The 18,509-nt window shown below is 37.9% G+C and overlaps 1 protein-coding gene across 3 annotated transcripts in view; it reads right to left on the bottom strand.

Moving 5' to 3' along the window:
* The window catches only part of GALNT13 (polypeptide N-acetylgalactosaminyltransferase 13), a 593,991-nt gene that overhangs the window by 488,312 nt on the left and 87,170 nt on the right, over nt 1–18,509 (bottom strand). Inside the window, exon 1 of one of the 3 annotated variants that reach the window (XM_054562683.1) lies at nt 14,432–14,698. The exons of 1 other annotated variant lie outside the window; for it this stretch is intronic. The gene's annotated coding sequence lies outside the window, so the exon portion shown is untranslated. Of the gene's footprint in view, nt 1–14,303; nt 14,358–14,431; nt 14,699–18,509 lie in introns of those variants that run through there. One more of the 3 variants, XM_054562684.1, reaches the window with a different exon arrangement.

The raw sequence follows: 18,509 nt of genomic DNA, 5'->3' as shown, positions 1-18,509 counted from the left end.
GTATTTAGAGAATTATAATAAAATACAGATGTACATAATACAACTTAATTAAAATCACAAAAAATTTCCATGGAAAGTACTACACACACATATCATTAAAAAAACAGATGAACAGAAAATAACATCATTTAAAAATTGACTAACTGTTGGCGTTTTAGGGTATGTTAGTGTGGGGAGGCGTGACAAGGGTGAAAGGTTTTATGGTTGGCTAAATACTCAAACTACTGAATTAAACCTGACAAAAAAAGTTACACTGAAAATAAGGTTTTAGACACAGAAGTTAAAAAATGTTAAACCAAGACTTAATTATGTCCAACAAAAGGTCAAAACAAATATTATAGTTAATAAAGCAATTAAAAGTTAGGAATAAGTCTGAATTACCATAAAATAAGATAAATAACTTATGTTTAGATTAAGGGTGCCCAAGCACAAACTTGTAGAGGTCTACACTTAAAAATACCCAGGGGACCCATAAAACGAAAACTCAACTTTCAGCTGAAGCCTTTTGGGAAACACACACACACACACACACACACACACACACACACACACACTGGGCATCAGCACTGCCTTAAGACAGGAAACCGTATATATCTTTGATTTTTAGTGTTAGTCAAAAAATTCATTGCAAAATCAATCATATTGCTAAATCTTTCCATATCTTGGTTTTGTTGAATATATTCATAATCATTGTACATATACTTTGTGAGTATACTTTGTGAGTTACTAACTTCTAAAGCACGTGTTAAATAAAATAAAAACTGCTCACAAAGCAAGCTTATGAGGTTAATTATCAGTGGGCTATCACACTATAATATAATTAACACTATAATATAATTAAAAGCTGTGTATTACTTTCGCAGATAGATGCAACAATACAAGAAAATCAATCATCTGTGACTTAATGTAACCTTGGGTGAAAATGGTTACCCTTATGTATGGTTTACAAACATATCAAGGAGTTATTACTTAATTTTAAATATTTCTCAGGTAGAAATTCTTTACAAGGTTGTTAAAACTTTTCATTTTAATCACTTTTAAACTATATTAATTGGCACACAACTTCAGGATGATAACAAACAGAAATACTTATCAAATGAAAGCCTGGGACCCAACATTATTTCAGGCAGCACTAGAAAATCATTTGAATCACTGCAGATAAAGTAGTAAGAAGTTATTTAAATAATTTTATTACTTGTAATATGAAAAGAATTTGTAATTAGATATAAAACATATATACTATTTAGTAACCTATAAAACCACTTCTTATGTAATAATCTCTCATAAAACATAAGTTAGAACTTCATCATTTTTTAAAATAACTCTTTTATATTACTGAACATGTTTTTGGAGTTAAGGAAGCTGTACGTTACATTAAACAATTAATTGTATAGTTCAGCAGTCTGGAAATGATTCAGAAATAAATCAAAAACGGCTAGACGTCACCATTAGATTCCCACCAGCAGTTTATTAATTTATGTATAATTATCATTTGTATGAATTATTGTGAAGGAACTGACAAACTATCCATGTTCAAAACAACATATTTTCTTTGTATGGTATAAGAGAAATGGTATTCAAATATTTCTAAAAGACAAATCAATTACAATTTGTTATTGCAAATTATGTATTTGTCTAAATTAAAAATAAAACAAAATCTCCAAATAAAACATTTATAAAAATCAGTAAAAACAACTAGATATTACATACTAAAAATGAAGTCTGTGTCTCTAAACAAAAAATGTTTCATCTTTTTCACGCAGGGAGTAAGGCTGAAATGGAAATATGTTTTAAACTTTTTACTATTTTTCATATTTACACACACAAAAAAAGCATTCATCTTTCAATCTCTCTAAGGATTAGCCAAGAAAAAATAGCACAGTCTAAGCTGATCAAAAAAATCAAGGGGAAAATGGAGGATGATTTCATTTAACCAAGAACACCTAACAAAAATCAAGTGATGTTGGAATTTTCCAAATAACATTAAAGGGAATAGAAGAAGCTTACCACTTTCTGCAAAGTGTCATTTCAGGGTTAAGCATTATGTAAAATTTGTACATTATGGTATAATACTTATGATGTGATATATGTCCTTCCCTTTGCACTTCTCTTGTACGTACATTTTCTAAATATTTCACTAATACTGTTATATGGTGTGTCTATTTTGCTTGGCTTCCATTCTTCTTTGACTCCTATTTACTTACTGTCTCCCGGGATCAGATTTTGCCATTATTCCTTACAATACCTCTTCCAGGTCTAAGAATTTTATTTCAAAAATTCATGAAGCAGGCCAGATTTACTAGGCACTGTCAAACTAAGTACCAGTAGAGGACCCTGGAAGAGGAGATGCATGCACTAGTAACAGCTAGCATTTGTTAAGCACTTGCTAAGTGCCAAGCACAATAATCAGTACATTACATGCATTGTCACCTCAACTTTCAAGACAGCCATTAAAGTAGTTACAATTATTAGGGGGATGAAAATAAGCATCTAGCTTTTAGTATTGTGAGAATTCAATGAGCTAATATTATGTAAAGCACTTAAAAGAGCCCCTCATGCCCAATTAGAGACCTGGGTTATATTAGTGTTAGCTGTTATTATTATTACTACTCCCATTTTAAAGATGAGGTAACTAAATTCCATAGAGGCTATGTAACTGTGCTTTGTTATTCTGCTAGCAACTGGAGGCGTCAGAATTTTTGAACTGCATTTGTGCCAGGACCACAGTCTTAAATTGTGTCTTTAACACAACCATGTTCCATTCCCTCCTCCAAACTTAAGTCCCTGCGTTTTTCTTATCTTAGAATCAAGGGGTTCTAGTTAATTGCCAAAAATTTCACCTTAAAGGGAAAATCAATGGACCCCTGATTCATCAAACAAGTGAGATAACAGGACAAAGCAGCTCTCACTGCCCTGGAGTCACCACCCAAAAACCGGATCACTTAGAAAATGGTAAAAGGAGGTGACCCAAGAGATTGTAATCACAACCTGTCAACAGAAACCAGATAGCACACCTTTAAAGAATGCCTTATTGTTAATTTTTTTCTAATTTCAGAACTACCCATTATTCCATATCATAAAAGTACTAGATTTTTAACATATCAATTGAAAGGGATTTTCCTTCTCAATTTTCCACAATCGCTTTGCGTTGCACACATCCCAAGCTATGGGGGAAAAATGGGAAACTTATTCATTCCTCTCTTTCTCTCTCCCTCTCTCCTACCATTTTCTTTTGGTTTGCTGAATTGTTGAAAGGTGCTAATGCACACACACACACATACACACACCCCACACAAAATTCTTCCATCAACCAGCAGGTTAGTAATTTCCTTTGGGACCCATCTGGGTTCTCACATATACTAGGAATAGCTAGCATTTTTAAAGCAACTATTTCTGATTAGCTACACAATTAAAGTGTTAGTCCAAACAATAAGAGGCATTGAGAACTTCAAAAGCAGCTGCCAGTCTAAAATGACAATATCCTCACATCTGTCTAATGTTGAAATGGCCATCCTTCATCTAGCAATTCTTCTGTGAATCTGCAGGCACATCAGGTAATCACAGTTACTGATAAAATTTAACAACACAGAGCACTATAAAATTTACCATCTTTATCTGGAAAAAACTAAAAAATATTGTTTAAAACTATTATTTAAAATTTAAAATTTATTGTTTAGTATGTTCAGGAAAACAGAGGTAGATTGGAGATAGGATGTTTTAAAAAATCATTTGGTAATGCTTTGTAAAAATGTTTTTTTTTAAAAAAAGGCCTTGAGCAATTTAAAAATTCTACCAAAATAACCCTATTTGGGAAGGGGAAGTAATTATAGATTAATAAAACTAAAGATCTACAATTCTCATATGAATGTTCAATTCAGTTAAAAGCTAGATCAAGAGATAGACTTAAAGGAGAACATAGACCATTATTAAAAAGGTAATTAACACCTTGACTTGAATAAAGAGATTGGGCAAGTAAGATATGGTAAGATTTCACTTATCTGTGGAATCTAAAAACAAACAAAAATGAAAATCAAACAAAACAGAAACAAACTTATACAGAGAACAAACTGATGGTTCCCTGAGAGGTTCTCATTTTATTACTGGTTTTCATTTATCTCAGTCTCTTTCTTTTTGCAGACTTTTGTTCATTTTTTTCTCAAATTATTTTTTTGAATGACTGGTAATCCTTGGTTGCTGTTTTATATTTAAGAATAAAGTACTAGAAAATGCTGTGCCCTCTGTACTTGAGTGTGTCTCCTTGATCTGAAGACATTGCTTTAGGGTAAGCAGGAGCCAATATTAGCCTTAAAGGTTCTAAGTGCCAAAATTAAACAGATTTTACTCTGTGGTTCTAAGATGCATCCCTAATTGCCCTTATTGTCCCTCAGCAGTCCAGGTAGTTTCATTAGTGTGTGTTAAGAAGGACAAGGTGAAGGGATAATGAGAAATACCTTGCTATAGAAATGTTCACATAGAAGTAGAATTGGTAAATAGAAGGCTGGCAATTCCAGCAATATATGTTGATTAAATATTTTGTTTCAGCTCCAGAATCTTGCTCCTGATTTCTATTTTCCTTGGCATTACTGAGCCCCCAGCCTTCGGGAGCTTGTTAATGGCAAAGTGGATTCCCCCTCAACGTCAGGCTATTCTCCCATATCTTAAACAGTTCCCTCTGCCTGGCTTTACTCCATACAATTTTTGTAGCAGCTTGATATCTTACTGACCCCTTGAATTAATGCTTAAGTTAATAAGTGTTCGGGGGGAGGGGAGGGAATTTAGATAAAGATATGTCTCAATACTTCCTCTTAAAAGGGATACTCATCTGTTTAAAAGCAATTCCAGTTACCTAGAAAAGCTACCCTTAAAACACATAGAGTAAATAAAATCCAAGAACAAACAAAATTATTACAGTGTTGCATATGACTATAGTTATTAGGGCAATAATGCTATTCAGAGTGATGTAAAAGAGGCTCTCTCTTTAAATAAATACAAACTATACATCGGCATATATCTTAAGGTACACAGGGTAAAAGTAGTACTATTGATTTCTTGTTTCTGAATGCTTAACGGTCCGTCCTTTCATGGGGAATGAGACAACTGATTAACATTTTCAAAGAAAAAGATTTATTGAAGTTCAAAATTATTTAATGAGATAGCTGCAAATATGTTTGTGGAGGTTATTTTCCTTACAAAAGGAATGGAAATGATCCATACATGTTATCCCACTTGAATTAGAATTTTATATAGATAATAAGAATTTGTTCACTGTAGAAGCAAAATGGGCCCATTGTTGTCTGTTACAGCAAATGAAGTGTCTCATAACTGGCAATTCAATGTGTTAATTCAGCTGCACCATCCAATTACCTACAATTCATCTCAACTTAGTGCACAACGATAAAACTCTTTGAAAATCTGTGACAAAATGTCTGCTCTAGGTTTACCAAATAGGGAAAATACTATCCTGAAGTCAGGGAATGGGAGCCACAGAAAATAAATTATAAAAATTGTTCATCACCATCTATCAATAATATCACGGTGAATTTTTGACATGAAGTCAAGAGTTGAGGGTTAATAATGAAACACATATTGGATGTTTTATAAGAAAATCATGACCAAAGAATGTGACAACTGCCTGGCAACTGAAACTGGCATCCCCTCAAATGCATAGCATTCCCTTGGAGCCATGGGCCTGCCAACTGCCAACTGACCACAGGGCCCAAGCACACAATTCTAAAAGTAGACAAAGGTAATGAGATGCGAAGTTAGCATCCCCAGCCTCCTGTTAAATGGCCCAAATGCAAGAGCTAGAGCATCTGCCTTTTACCTATTCAGAGACTAATGATGAAATAAACAGAAGCTCTTTTCTACTTTTTTTTTTTTTACAGAATCAAGACAGCTAATAGAGCATCCAGTCCTGCTACATAATGATTTATTAAGCCACAGAAGATAGACAGTTTAAAATAGGTATCACCATGAAGACGAAAGAAAGAAAGGGAGGATCAAGGGAAGATACAGGAGAAGAAAAAGAGTGTGAGGAAATTATAAACACCGTATTTACTTATTAAAAAAATACAGAAGTACACTGAAAACCCACAGAATATGGGTAAAATCTGAATCATAAACAAGGAGGGTAAGACTGGTTTTAATATTTTTCAAGACAAATGACATATAGTCCCATTTGAGCCTGAACTATCAAGATAATCAAAGAAATATGAGCTTAAGGACTCAGAAAAAGAGATAGAATTTGCTGTGAGAAAAACAGAAAAAGCTATACTGTTTTGAAGCCAGGTTACTCAAGAATTCCATGAACCCTCACTTGATTATAGAATCTGAAAACACAATTGCTTTTAGTGCAGATTTTTATTAAAGGGAAAAAAAAGACAGGTGGAATGGCTCTTTACCAGCAGTACCTAATTCAAATAATCTACATAATCTAATCAAATATCAGTCAATCTAAAATAATATTTTTTAAAAAGCTAAATAAAAGTCAAATTAAAACACTGTCTTAGTGCATTGAAAATATTAAGTAACAGAAAATTGTTTAAAATCAAGCAAAGGCCAGGTGTAAGGAGAAAATGCACTTAATCAAAGATGGTTACATCAGTTCTTTACAGATTACCAGTGATTACAAAATAGTATAGATATTCCACTATATAATAACCTTACAAAAACATACTTAAGGAAAAAAAATTTTCTGTAGGATTTTACCAATGCTTTCTTAAATATGGGTATTTATTATTGTAATATAAGGAACTTATCAGCAATATTACAAAAAAATAAGGTATTTCTTATTAGGTAAATTACAGATGTAGATTTTAGTTATAAAGTCTATATGTAGTAATCTAGTCATGGATTTTATTTTTTCTTCCTGTCTACATCACTATATATTAATTCCTTATAGGTATGTTTTTGTTTGTTTGTTTGTTTTCTTTGGGGCAGGTCAGGGTCTGAATTTAAGCAGAGATAACAATCTACTTGAAGAACATTATGGATTTTTCCATGTTTTTTGTCCTGAATTTCATAATTAATTTTCTTTCTTAATCTCGTGCCATAACTTCTAAAAAGGAAACATTTTTTTCAACTCTAAAAGTCTGAATTGGTCAGGTTTTCTTTCTTTACTTTTAAAAGCATAACTTATTTAAATAGAAAACAAGACACAGCAATTGAAATTCCCTTTTCAATTCTGCTACTTCGAGCTTTTTGACCTAAAGCAGGTAGTTTCACTAATTATTTCATCAAATAGCATGGACTTTGCCCTGCCACTTACCAGCTTACTCTGGACAACTTAACCTTTCTGTCTCAATTTCCTCATCTATCAAGTGGAGGTACTAATAAAACCTACTTTTGGGAGTTATTATAATTAAATGAATCAATATCTGTAAAGCACTTTAAATGGTGTCCAGAACACAGTAACATTTTCATTTGTTAAATAAATAAAATTAATAAATGAATCTGAAAAATTAAATACCAGAAGTAGATCAGTTGCATGTGAAATGTTTATAAAGATATATTCTATGGACCCTTGCCAAGGAAATGAGACTCTATTAATGGGAACTGACAATCTATATTAAAACAAACAAAAGCCTCGTTAGGTAAATTCAGTATACAAACTGGTTTGTCAGTCATGACACTCAACAATGTCTTAGGTCATTTAGCTACATCTCACCCACCCCACCATCACTCTTTTCCTCTTCAGTGGCCACAAGAATCACTATCCAAAGCAACTTGGGATTTAGTAGCATGAGTCAGTTTTACAAAAGCAGTTAGAAGTTTAACTTCAGAATTTTCTTTCTTACCTAAAGCAAAACTGCTTTGTCCTCACCAAGGCAAAGAAAGAAGTAAAAAAGGAACTACTGATCCCGAAAGATTGAGACCACTGGTTAGGGGGAAGGACAGAAGAGTAAGTTGAGACATGCACCTTGTGTTTTTGCTCAGCACTTATTTCTTGCCCCAGGACACAGACTGGCACTATCTTAGTGACAGTGATTTGTGGTTAACTACCAGGAAGGAATAAGTCACCTCCAATCCTCTAATCCTTTCAACAACACTGAAGCAGTCAAGTGAGGCTAGAGCCATTGCTAGCATCTTTCCCAGGTCCAAACTTCTTGCCCTGAATTGCAAATGGAAAGAGAATGGAATAGCTATAGGGGCTAGGTCTCATTAAGTCATGACTATGATGACCACATTGGCCTGTGCTGTGTGAGTGCATGGGGTTCGTGGGTAGGCAGTACATTATAGTTGTTTAGGATAACAAGGATTTCCAATCACGGTTTATAGAATGTGATGAAATAAAGTATCAATACTGAGATGATATCTTCATCCATATTTGTTAAATCAGAGAAACAAGTGCAGTGTAAAAAAATGCACAGGAAGCTAAATTTATTTTAAGAGCTGTATTTTGAGATTCAGTTCTGCCATCTTAGTTGGTGTTAAAAAGTCCACTCTTTTATAAAAAGATGGTGATATAAGTAGACTTTGTAAATCACTCTTACTGTGCAAAAGAAAATGTTCACCTGGAGGTTGGCACTCACTTTTTTTAAGAAATTTATTAGTCAGTAAAAATGTCAGACGGAGAACTGTTAAAGCACTGGCTTCACAGACAGAAAAGACTGACGTGATCCCTGGCTCTACTACATATTATCTGTGTGATTCTGAGCAAGTGAGTCCTCATTTATACTATGGGGAGAGTAACAGTACTGACTACTCATACGGTTATGAGGATAAAATGGTAAAATGTGGTAAGACATGTCAGATGTTAGTTGCCCACAGTACAAATACAAAGTAAGTATCCAATAAATTTTAATCACTTTATCAACTTACAACTAAATTAACCATATTAACACTCTCAAAAATAAATTTAAACAGCCATACTTACACATATATTTGTTTCCACATATTTTGGTCTATATTTCTTTCATTAGATTAATAGTATTGTATCGAGGTCTTGATAGTCATACAAATCTCATCCTCTCCATCTAAAACTAATTACACAATTTTAAAAACTCCAGAGGAAGTTAAGTCAGCTATTATGTTTCTGGTCCAAAGGAAGATGATCCTCCCCATATGTCAAAATCCATTTTTTAACAACAAAAAAGGTGCTGTGCCTAGAATATGAAGGCAATTAATATTAGACAAGAAACTAATTTGACATTTACTACTATCTCTGAGGTGTAATTTGGATAATTTTGAATATGTAGGCTGTGCTTTAAATTATTCTTTCTGTTTACAGTGTCTACTCAGCTCATGCGTTATGTTCACCAAAGTGCCAACCAACATTTTAATCACACTCTTTCCTGTAACATCCTACAAGAGCTTAAATAAGACTTCAGTGACAATTCAATGTAGTTTAATGTATCAAACAGATTCCCAATTAATTCCACATCATGTTAAAACACTGCTATAATATATCTTGGACAGTTTCCATCTATCTTTACAGTAAGTACTTCTAAAAAATTACAAATGAATTCTCAATATTTAATGCAGATAGTCTTTTTAATTTTCCCACATAACAGAAAATAGATCACAAGTATGTTCATATCTATGATGGAATAGTCACTACTTTACTTACATCCTTCTGAAGTTATGTTGGGGAGATTAACCATTAATATGAGATAACTTTTAAAAACTGATATTTTGCATCTTGCTATAGTTCTATTGAACAGGTTGGACAATAATAGTAGGGTAAACATTAAGAGAGAAACTGATAGTTGATGAGGACTATAGTAACGTGGACATTTGAGTGAAGTTGAGCCCTTACAGAAAACACATGTCTCCTAATTTAGCTTACATTTTAAATGTTAGGCCTCAGCCAGCTTTTACTAATCTATAGTAATAATTTTTAAGTAAGAATTCAGCTTAAATAGATTTTGAGACATACTAAGAAAATAAAATTATAAAACTCACAGTTAAAAATGAATCTTATCTACTGTCTTTACAAGGGACATTAGGACATAAAAGAATTACACAAATGTCTAGCCACCTTTAATTATTTCTTGGTAATCAAGATAAAACCTATTAAATATTTTACTATTAAATATACTACATTGAACCATACACATAGGTTTAAATCTGAATCAAGGATAAATAAGTATGACATGAATAAGGTCGGTTTGATTTATATTTCGCTCCCAAAGATAATTTCTTATAATGGTCCAAGTGCATGACCACTACAACTGAATTAATGTGTGTATTCATTTACACAAATTTCTTTGCATTCTCTAAGTATTAAATTTAACAGTGAAAAGCTAGACCCTTCAAAAACATGTATGTCCATAATTAAATGGCAGAAGCCTGATTTGTTAAAATGATAAATGGTTTATCAAAGCAGACAGTGTCAGATCTGTAAATGTGATTTATGTGCTCAAACAGTTCAAACATATACTTAGTGTATATGTGTGGTGGGGGGTGATATTACAAAATGTCTTTCAATAGACTGTCAGAGTCACTATTAGCATACATATTTAATTCTTGATTTGCTATTTGACATGTACTTATTCTGATGACAAGAGTAGAATGAAGGATTTAGAACAAAAGTCCAGTTAAATTTTTTCGTTAGGCCATTAGTTAATATGGTCATTCATACTTCAAAGTAGTGATACTGGTAGATCTTATTAATTTAAGGTATCTTTATCTTCTGGCTACTGACAGTGACACGAACCCAAGAAGGTAGGTAATGTGTTAAAAGTCAGTCAAATCGGTTGTTTATTGCTAGAGCTGCCAATTGAGAATACGATGTCTAATAAGGCAAATTAGTTAAGGAAGAGGACTGTAAAAAACTGTTTTCTTTCCTTAAAGCACAAAGAACATATATTACACACATGTAATGTTGTTATTTATTTCACATATTGGGACTGTATTAATACTTTACACTCAGTCATGTCCCTTGTCTTATTATTCAGAAACACTAGTATTCTCTTCATTTGCCAAACCAGAGAGAATAAAAATACTCACTTGCTTGTTCTCTCACCCTCTCCTTACAATGACAAAGTTTTAAAAAGCTGCACGATGCTATTAGGTGGTAATGTTCCTATTACAATTACCACTTCTAAACAACAAGTTGGCAAAACTGAAACATCGTATTTTACTCTGACATAACTGTTTAACTTGAAACTAATGCACATTAAGTTAAAAAGTTAAATGCATCTCAATATTCTTAGTGGTAAGATATCAAAACACATCTCAACCAAAATCAGAATTTCATCTTTATGCCTATTCTTAAATACAAAAAAAAAATTAGGTAGTGTATTGGGTGATTTATGAGTAATATTTTTAAAAGCAAAATTACCTTGAACATGATCTTGAACAATATACATAGCAAATCCCCAACTGCATTTTTTAAATATTTTATTCATTTATTTTTAGAGAGATGGGAAGGGAGGGAGAGAAACATTGATGTGCAAGAGAATCATCATGTGTGAAAGAAACATCAGTTGGTAGCCTCTTGTATGTGCCCAGTTGGGGACCTGGCCTGAAACCCAGGCATGTTTCCTGATTGGGAATTGAACCGGCAATCTTTCAGTTTCCTGGATGATGCCCAGCCCACTGGGCCATCCGAGTCAGGGAAAAATCCCCAACTGTTTTAAGAGGGGAGTATCAAATCATCAGAAAAGCAATATTACAGCCCATGGATTCCCACTAGATCATTGTATTAGGAGGCATTACATTTCCAAGTACTTTGGCAAATTCTTATACACATGTAGTATCACACCTTTCAAATATATTCAAAGCAATAAGGAAGCCTATAAATTATTTAAGGTAAGTGATTCAGTTTGCAGATCAATTTATACCCCCCCAAATATTTTAAGCTGATACATCTCTTCTTTAAGAGAGAACTTTCACTTGTTAAAAACCACACAAAAGTATGCACCCACAAATGATGTCATGTCCTCTTTTAGGTAGGAAGGTTGGGAAATGCCACCATCAGAGCCTCTAAACTCATTTCCTCCATTCTGCAATGATTGTTAAAAGAATATCAGCCAAGTTAAAAACTTGCAGAGATGTCGGATTCAAGCAATGACTGAGCTGAAAAGACAGAATACTCATGTTTCAACATCCTTTCTACTAGTCCTCTATTCCCATTCATAAAAGAAATGAAATAGGAAAAAATGAAAATAGGAAACAAAAAGAAGGCAGAATTCAACTTCTTATATGTAGGCTCACAAGCATACCTGGGTGACTTCAAAGCCTGTAATTAGCTGCATGCTAATCAATAAACAAGTTTCTATTATGCATTTACTAGTTTTCCCACAGTGAGCTAAGGTCTCCATATATGAGACACACCCTGTCCCACTCTGGACTTGAGGATCTAGAATTAATGTGCACCGGCAGTGCTGTACTTCCTTTGGAAAAGCTTTTCTTCCTCCCCAAACCTGATCTGAGACACAGTGCCTTGTAAGCTCTGGATGAGTAGCCCCATATGGGATGAATATCACAGAAATGGTAAATTAAAAGCAGTTATTTAAACAAGCAGAAGCAGACAGGTAACAGTGGAGCTGAAGGTGGGCAAGGGCATAAGATGTGAAATCCAGGTTTGTGGCAAACACTGTGGAGAAATGCACTTATGTCCAAAGCCAGCCCTCATCTATGAACATTCTCCAAATTCATACGTCTCTGAAGTCACTCAAACAGGATTTCAATATTAAGGTCCTAATTCTGCTGGAGAGGAGGAGTTTGTGGAGATCAGGGATAAGGGAAGATTTGTAATTAGATGCAAAAGTCAAGAGGAGCAAAAGAAAGGATGGGCAAAAAGACAAGGAGAATGATTTGGGAAGGGGAGAGGTCCAAAGTCAGTCATCAATAGATTGACCTTACTTTCCAATGTTCTCAAACCAGCAGGTTTCTTTAACACTAGAGGGCATAAATGCAAACACACACACACACACACACACACACACACACACACGGTGGGTAGCAACCTTGAGCAAAGGCAGCCTTCGCATAAAGCCAAAGATTCGAGGGCCCGAAGGAAACACAAAATTTCAAGGGGCAACCTAGTGTCTTTACCTTGCCAGTAAAATCTCTGTCCTGTTTCTGGGAGGAGTGACCGCGAGCTCTCCCAAGCAAACCGCTCAAGGACTGAGTGCAATGGCAGTTTAAAGCAGGCAGTTCCCCAATGCTCTGCTCCTCTGCTAGTAACACCTTTGCCTCACGAAAGCTCCCACCCTTTCGAGATTAGTTTCCCCTGGATCTCTACGCTTCGGGGTTTGTCTGCCCACTGTCTCTTCCCCTGCGGCTGCCTGTAAAGGCTGGAGGTGTAGGCTCGAGGTAAGGGGAGGGGCGCCCGCAGCTTTCGCTGTCCAAACCAGCAGCCTCTGTGCGCTGGGGCTGGCAGCACCGCTGAGCCCTCGAACCCCGAGAGGAAAGGCTGGCCCTTGCGCCCTGTATTCATTCAGTCCCTCGACTTCACAGCCCAGACAGGGGCAGGCTGCTTCAATCCCCGCATCCCCTCTGGACCCCAGCAGGGAGGTCTCTGTACCTGAAGGTGCCCAGAAGGGGGACCAGGTTGTGGTCCCCTGGCCAGCGCGCCTCCTCGGGATTTGGGAGCTGGCGTTCGGGGAAGACGAGGCAGGGCAGATGAGAAAGGGAGATGAGATAGGAAGCGAAAGGCAGAAACGGAGAAAAATACGGCAAGACAGGGAGACAAGCTGAAGAGGTAGAATAATAGGGACACAGAGACGACCCAAGAAAGCCAGGGAGAAAGACGGAAACCCGGAGGATTGGGGGAGCCGGATCCAGAAAGAAACCGAGTCAGAGACAGAATGAAAGGCAGAGGGGCACTCAAAGAGACAAGCAAAGGGAGGAGAAAGAGGAAGGCGACCGTCGAGGAAGACACCCGCGATCCAGAACGTCCCCGGGGTCGGGCAGTGTAAAAGCATTTGTGCACCGCAGCCCCCGGTCGCCCGCAGCTCGCGGGGAAAAGTTGCCGGGGTGGAAATGCCGAACTGCCCCTCCGCCAAGCGTCACCAAGACGCCGAGGGGTCCAGCGCTCCCACCCCCTGATCAGCGGGGTAACTGAGAAAGCGGGGTAGAGGGTGGCCGGCGGCACAAAGTTCCGCGCCCGGTGCCTCGCGGTCCCCCCTCCGCACCTGCAGCGGCGGGAGCCTGCGCTCCGAGAGTCGGAGAGCTCGGAAAGCCCTCGCCCGTGCGCCCGCGCCCCTGCCCCAGGACCGGTCCGGGGTGTCGGACTCCGCTCCCCGCCACTCGCTGCAGGACTTTGCGGCGCCCACCCGGGCACTCTGGCCGCCCAGAGGTGACTCGCCCCGGACAATTACAAGGAAGAGAAGGGGAGCAAGAGAGACGGAGACCTGCTATCGTAGCCAAGGATCCCGCGAAGAGGGAACGGCGGTCCACGCACGTAATTCTGCCTCCAACCCAGCCAGGCAGGCGCTGGCCAGCCACGCGGAGTGCCGGGCGCGCCGAGCCCGGAGCTCACCTGAACCCGGGCCGGCCCGCGAGTACCGCGCGTACAGCCCGGCTCCCGCCTGCGCCTCTCTCTTCACACTTCCCCGCGAGCACAGCGAGCCGGCTCCGGCCTCGGCCAGCCCCAGAGAGGCGCCCTCATAGCGCAGCGGCGGGCTCGAGGACTCCGTGAGCGCAGCGAGAGCAGGCGCCGAGGCCGAGAAGGCGCAGGAAACCGAACGGGGGCTCCTAGCACATTGTCACCTCAGCAGAGCCGCCGCTGCCGCCGCCTGGTCACTTCGCCCCCGGCCCCCGCCCCCCTCCCACCCCAGCCCGCTCACTCCCTCCCAGCCCCTCCTCCTCGCGCGGTCCCTCCCCCTCCCGCAGACCCAGCCAGGAGGCCTTTCACAGGGCTAGTATCGTTTACGTAACCAGCACCCCCAGCCCTCCTCCCTCCCTCCCTCCCTCCCTCCCAGCTCCTACTCCTCCCCGGGCTGGGGTGGTGTGCGCTGCGCTCGCTTCTGCCGCTCCCGGAGCCGCGGCTCGGGCGCTGTGCACAAGTCCCGCGATACTTGGCAGGCACGGCCTCGAAGGGCAAACCGTGGGGTAGGCTCCTCTTCTGCCGGAGCGCCCCGCGACCCTGGCCGCGACGGCGCCCCACCGCGCCAAGCCGGGCACCCGGGAACCTCGCGGAAGGATGTTGGGAGGTCGAGAATGCCCTCGGGGAACGCGTGGACTACCGCACCGCAGCCGTCGGCTCTGCAGTGGAGGGATGCTGCGGGGCCCTGGAGGTGTGGGCGCTGTGGAACGGAACAGGGAAAGAGTTTGGCCTCTTGTCCATTACACTTCGTACACCCTGCCAGGGTCCTAGTGTCCTGGTTGGTGACAAAACTGGGAAAGCAAAGCGCTTCCTTGTGCTCCTAGATGTTTTAGGAAGTGGTAAAGTAAAAAGTGAATCTTTGAATTTCTTTTCGATCGGGAAGCTATGATCTCTCTGTCTCTCTCTCTCTCTCTCTCCCCCCCCCCGCCCCCCCCCCACCAAGTACCTGAATGCTTGCATTTCAAAAATAAAGTTAATGGGCAATCTAAGTGAGGTTAACATGTAACGTAGCAGAAAGGCCTCGTAGTAAATGAGTTAAAATAGCGTATGTAAGGATTTTAGAACAGTGCCTTGCACAAACCACAGACTGAAGACTCAGTATTAGCATCTGAGGACGTGGACCTACCCCCCACTGCCATGTGGGAGGGACTCTTCTAGGAAATTTGGATTGCTAAATTCAAGTCCCTGTTTTGTCATTTATTCACTATTGACTCGTGGTTAGTTTTGGCCCTTGGCTTTCTTCATTCTCAGTTTTCCTGTTTGTAAGAGAGAGTAAAATAAGATTGTTTTCTTCATTCACAGTGTCACTTTACCTCTTTTAACTCCCTCTTCTTAGTTTATTTAGCAAAACTGGGGGAGGATATATTAGCTACTTCAAAAATGTTAAGAGCTACATTGTACAAACATTATTCATTATAATCAGTGAGGTTATTGATATTCATAAAACGCAATTTCTAGTGATGTTATCCATATACCTTTTAGTGAAGCAATTATCATCTAAACAGGTATGATAACTATATTTAATATCTCCACCTACATTGTCCATCCTGCCACCCCCTCCCACTATCAATTATGAAGCATCTACCAGAGATGTTTCTATGCATGTGTGAGGACACCTGGTGCCACTCATAACGCCAGGGACACTCTGCAATTTCTCTCTATTGTTCCCTCTTGTGAGTTATAGTTCTGCCATCAGGCTACTCACCTCTGCATGGAAAATTGAAAAAAGCTAAGGACCACAGGTAAAAGACTTGGGTTTGAATGTTGGCACACCATTTGGTAGATATATATGCTTTAAAGAATGTAATACCTAATCTTTACATTCTTCACCTCTAAAAAATGTAGCAGTGCCATTTTTTCAATCTTTGTAGTAATATCTAACTAAGACAAGAATCATAAATCTAGTGGGTAAAATTTATGTGTAACAACAAGATATTGACCTCATCTCAAAGTCGCCCTCTGGGAATCATTAGCTTTTGCTTTATAACACACTAGCCCAAAACTCAGTGGCTTAAAACAATAAACTAAATCTATAATTTCTCAAGGTTCTGTGGATTGTCTGGGTGATTTTCTGCTCTGGCTGGCTCAGTTTGGGCTGGATGACCTAGCATGGCCTCACTCACTTGTCTACAGGTTGGCAAACTAATTGAGGGTAGGGCTTCAGACTGGTCTGTCTTCCTTCAGTAGGCTAATCTTGTCTTCTTGAGTAGTGGTAATTGCAAGATTCCAAAAAGCAACAGTGGAGTGCAAGCTCCAATTTAGAGTGCTTTTCAAGGTTCTGTCAACACACATTTCCAATGTCCCATTAGCCCAAGGAAGTTATATAGCCAAGCCCAGAATCACAGTTGGGGTAATATAGTCCATGTCTTGAAGGGAAAAACTGAAAAATTGTATTGCAAAGAAGAAGGCACACACAACTGGGAACAACTTGAGACCATTTTCATAATCTACCAGATGTTCTTCTTAATCACCAGAAAATGAAAAATTCCTTACAGTGAATAAAGCTGATAAGCATTACCTTAACCAAATGATCAAGGTTACAATCACCAATAATGGGACCAGGTGACATCATGAGGTTCATAATGTAATGCACTAAGATTTACTCAATAATACTTATTTAGTATTCCAGACCAAAAAAAAATGCATAATTGACTGCAATAATGAGGAAGCCAAAGATAAATTTAAATTGAGAGAAATACCACAAAATATCTTCTCTGTACTTTTCAAAAATATCACTGATGAAAGTCAAAGAAAGGCTAAGGAACCATTCCAGACTAGAGGAGCTTAAAGAGACATGACTACCAAATGCAATGTGTAATCCAGAATTGGATATTGGGCTAAGAAAATGAATGCATCTGTAAAGGACATTATTAGTACAATTGGTAAAATATAAACAAAGTCTGTATCTCATCTATATGTCTTTTATTTATGTTAAATTAAAATTCATTTTATATCAATGTTAAATATCCCTAATTTTGATAATTTTACTGTGATTAATGAGTAAAAGGCATATTAGCTTCAATTTATTCACAATGTTTCAGGAATACCTCTAGAGAGAATGATGAAAGAAGTGTGAAATATTTTTAACAGTTGGTAAATTTTGATTAAGGGTACAGGGGAATTTCTTGTAGTAATTTTGGAACTTACTTATATTTGAATTTATTTTTCAAATAAGGAGAAACAATCTTGCTTATATCACAAGAAGATTAAATGCAATAATTTATGTGGATGAGTGTTGAAATTAGTAAAAATTTATGTTGTACTTTTTCCAAATAGAAAGCTAGGAATTGATCTTTAACTAGTGAAGAATTATTCAAATATTTGTTTAGATAAATATGAAGACCAATGTTGTTCAATTAATTGGCTATAAGATGTAGAACACCTTAGATGGGAATATACTAAAGATAAAAATATAAGTTTAGCAGGTACAATTGACTTGATTAACCAAGGCCCACATTAAAATGGAAAAAAGGGGGTGATATATCTAGATGACAGATAATAGATAGATAGACAGATAGATATGGTTGAAACTAAAATGTTTGTGGCAAATTATTAGCAACAATGGAGAAGGAAAGGGTGTTATATAATGTTTAGAGTTTAATATTGGATATAAGAGAATGGATATACTATTATTAAGAGAAACAGAAAGCAATAATTTTACTTTCTAAAATGAAAATCTAATAATACTTATTTCTAATTATAATACCTCAGTGAATTCTCATTGCTTTTAGAAAATAGCCTAAAATCCTTAATAAACCTTAAAAGTACCTTTATGATCTAGACCTTGCTTACCTCTTTAATACTTACAATGAGCTAAGCACTGGGACAGGATAAAAAGAAAAACAAAAACAGCCCTCATGGGATATAGAGACTTAAGAGTCTAGTCCTTTATCTGTAGAATATGTATTGAGTGCTTACAGCATGCCCTGGGAATGTGAGCAAAAAGACTCTGCTTTCATGAATGCTACATTTCAATGTGGTATGTACTAAGCAAATAAGCAAATATGTACTT

Source organism: Pteronotus mesoamericanus, unplaced genomic scaffold (genome assembly GCF_021234165.1).
Source record: "Pteronotus mesoamericanus isolate MK-2021 breed Mesoamerican mustached bat unplaced genomic scaffold, CSHL_Meso_final scaffold_651, whole genome shotgun sequence".
In the NCBI taxonomy this organism is placed as follows: domain Eukaryota; kingdom Metazoa; phylum Chordata; class Mammalia; order Chiroptera; family Mormoopidae; genus Pteronotus; species Pteronotus mesoamericanus.
Note: the sequence above shows the minus strand (reverse complement) of the source record. Positions and strands in the feature narration are given on the sequence as shown.